Raw genomic sequence first — 3977 nt, 5'->3', positions numbered from 1 at the left:
CACATAACCCTGCTGCATTACCCTGAGGTGACAGGGTTCAAATACGTGTCGAACAATTGATTGCACAAGTTTGTGATATCTGAAAGAATGTCAAATGGACATTGAAAGAGGGAATGAGAAGCATTTCCATGGGATGACAAGAAATTAATCATAGCAGTGGGCTCTTGTGACATTATGTTCTTCCTAATGACAGAAAAAAGTCTGTATTTATGCAGCACCTATCTCAAATTTGGAATGTGTCAAATTATTTCACACCTAATGAGTTATTTTCTAATGATCCAATCATTAACATTTAAAGAAAAGTCTAAATATCCATTCATCAGTTGAGAAATTGATTATAAGTACAGGGAGTTAATGTTGAAGATGTGTAGGACTTTGAATAGGCTACATCTGGAATACCATGTGCAGTTCTGGTCAATGCATTATCGGAAGATGTGATTACACTGGAGGGAGTGGAGAGGAGATTCACCAAGTATTGCTTAAGATGGAGCATTTCAGTTATGAGCACAAGCTGCATAAGCCTGTGCTGTTTTCTTTGGAGCAGAGAAACCTGAGGGAGTACCCCTGATGGAGATGTACAAGATTGTGAAGGGTTTAGATAAGATGAATAGAAAGTAGCTATTTCCCTTAGTTGAAGGGTCAATGACAAGGGGACACAATTTAAGGTGATAGACAGGATGTTTAGAGGGAGGTTAAGGAAAAATACTTTCAGCCACAGGGTTGTGAGGGTCTACAATGTTCTGCCTGTGAGGGTGTTTGAGGCAGGAAACCTCACAAACTTTAACAAGCACTTGTATGAGCACTTGAAATATCATAACATTCAAGGCTATGGTTCCAGTGTGGGAAGGTGGGACTAGTGTCAATTTAATGTAAATCCTGTCCCTCAGGATTCCCTCCAATAACTTACCCACTACCAACATCAGGCTCACTGGTCTATAGTTCCGTGGCTTGTCCTTACCACCTTTCTTAAATAGTGGCTTGATGTTAGCCAACCTCCAGTGTTCCGGCACCTCATCTGTGACTATCAATGATACAAATACCTCAGCATGAGGCCCAGCAATCACTTCCCTAGCTTCCCACAGAGTTCTAGGGTACACCTGATCATGTCCTGGGGATTTATCCACTTTTATGCATTTCAAGACATCCAGCACCTCCTCCTCTGTAATATGAACATTTTGCAAGATGTCTTTTTCCCTAAATTCTACATCTTCCATGTCCTTCTCCACTGTAAACACTAATGCGAAATACTTGTTTAGTATCTCCCCTATTTTCTGTGGCTCCACACAAAGACTGCCTTGCTGATCTTTGATGGGCCCTATTTGCTCCCTAGTTACCCTTTTGTCCTTAATGTATTTTTAAAAACCCTTTGGATTCTCCTTAACGCTATTTGCCAGAGCTATTCTCATGTCCCCTTTTTGTTCTCCTGATTTCCCTCTTAAATATACTCTTACTGCCTTTATACTCTTCCAAGGATTCACTCAATCCATCCTGATATACCTGACATATGCTTCCTTCTTTTTCTTAGCCAAACCCTCAATTTCTCTAGTCATTCAGCCTTTTCTTTCACCTCAACAGGAATATACTGTCTCTGGGTTCTTGTTATCTCATTTCTAAAGACTTCCCATTTTCCAGCCGTCCCTTTCCACCACTATTTTAAAACTAATATAATTATGGTCCCTGGCCCCAAAGCGCTCCACCACTGACACCTCAGTCACCTGCTCAGCCTTATGTCCCAAGAGTAGGTCAAGTATTGCACATTCTCTAGGATATCCTGGGGACTTATTTACCTTTATGTGTTTGAAGACCTCTAGCTCCTACTCTTCTGTAATATTGACTCTTTTCAAATGTTGAGTACAAAGAAAAATTAGATTTTTATTTATAAAGACCATTTTGTCACAAAATACCAGCTTTCAGTCTAGTGGAACAGGTGTAATAATTTCTCTTTATATCAGATGTCTATGTGTATCTCTACAAGTCATGTTTATATACATAAGTCCTCTGTGAAAAATCATCAAGGGGATCATTAAAATGGATAGGGAGTATTTGCAAAAGAAGCAAATGTGATGTGGGAAAAAAATGTTTTCACACAATTGCTGGTTAGGGTGTGGATTGTACTTTCTGCTCCTGTGGTGAAGGCAGTCATTCAAGAGGGTCCTTTGTTATTTGTTATTTACATAAATGATCTGGATGTGAATATACAAGGCATGATTAGTGTGTTTGCAGATGATACAAAATTAGGAGGTTTATAGCCAGAAAGGTTATCAAAAATTACAAAAGGATCTTTGATCAAGATTGGGAAGTGGGCTGAGGATTGGCAAATGCAATTCAATACAGATAAGTGTGAGATGTTGCACTTGGGAAGTCAAACTAAGGTAGGATTAATACAGTAAATAAGAAAGTCCTGAGGAGTGTTGTGGAACAGAGAGACTTAGGAGTACAAGTACATAGTTTATTGAAAGTGGTGTCACAGGTAGACAGGATGGTGAAGAAGGCATTTACCATTCTGGCTTTCATTGGTCAAGGCACTGAGTATAGGAGTTGGGGTGATATGTTACAGTTGTATAAATTGTTAGTGAGGCCACACTTGGAGTATTGCGTACAGTTTTGATCACCCTGTTATAGGAAAGACATAGTTAAACTGGAAAAAGTGCGAAAAAAGATTCACCAGGATGTTGCCAGTACTAGCAGGCCTGAGTTCTAGGGACAGGTTGGATAGGATAGGACTTTATTCCTTGGAACGTAGGAGAATGCGGGGTGTTCTTATCAAAGTGTATAAAATCATGAGGGGCATAGATTGGATGAATGCATATAGTCTTTTTCCCGGGAATGGAAGCACACTAGCTTTTGGAGCGACGCTCCTTCAAACCTGTTGGACTATAACCTGATGTTGTGTGATTTTTAACTTTGTACACCCCAGTCCAACACTGGCATCTCCAAATCATCCCAGGAATGGGGAATTTAAAACTATAGGGCATAGGGAAAGAATTATGAAGGACCTGAGGGGTAACTTCTTCATGCAGAGAGCCATGCATAATGAGCTGCCAGAGAAAGTGGTTGAGGCGGGTACAATAGCAACATTCAAAAGAAACATTTGGATATGTATATGGATGGGAAGGGTTCAGAAGAATATAGACCAAATGCAGACAATTGGAAGGAGCTGAGTGGGCACCATGGTCAGCATGGACCAGTTTGGGCTCAATGGCCTGTTTCCATGCTGTATTACTCTACGAGTCTAAGAAGACAATGGATTTTTATTTTAAATAGAAATCAATATGGGGGATAAAGTGGTGCTCATTTGGAGAGTCAGTGCAGATACCATTTGCTGAATAATGTTCTGCACCGTAACTCTGTTGTGATTACGTATGGCTTCCGTTGTTAATAATGCTCCAAAACCGCCGTTCTCTCCTGTTCCTTCGCTCTCCAATTGGAATAACTTCGTATTTTGGCTGATAACAATTCAATTGTAAATTACAGGATTTTCAATGACTTGATTAGATATGAAAACCTGCAGAACTGTCACATTCGCTGTCAACGATTAAGATTGTCGCCAATGTGCTTCTATATCACCAACTGCGGTAGGCAGCAAGTTCCCTCAACTTACCTTCCAGCATTTTTTCTTTCTAAGTTGCTGATATTTTGGTAAATGTTGCGTCTGCACCTTTTACCTGTAAATTTCACCGGTGTGTATATGAAAATATCGACATGAAATAAGCCAGGTTCCATTAAAATGAATTTGGAGACTGATGAAAAGTTCTCCAATAATTCCATGTCCCCACCCTTAAGTCTGTGTAGTTGATTGGCCAGTGTTAGCATTCCTGTCACACGGGCACAGTGCCTTTAACTGAGCTTCCTGCTGCCGTGTGAAACAGATCAGGAGGAAGATGATTAGCTCAGCTCTCCTTAATGTAAACTCTTAGGGTTGTGAAATTCCCCTGTCGCTTTCCTTTCTCGCATTGGAGAGGTTTCTGTAGCTCGAG

This window comes from Hemiscyllium ocellatum, chromosome 19 (assembly GCF_020745735.1).
Source record: "Hemiscyllium ocellatum isolate sHemOce1 chromosome 19, sHemOce1.pat.X.cur, whole genome shotgun sequence".
NCBI classification, from domain to species: Eukaryota; Metazoa; Chordata; class Chondrichthyes; order Orectolobiformes; family Hemiscylliidae; genus Hemiscyllium; species Hemiscyllium ocellatum.
Note: the sequence above shows the minus strand (reverse complement) of the source record.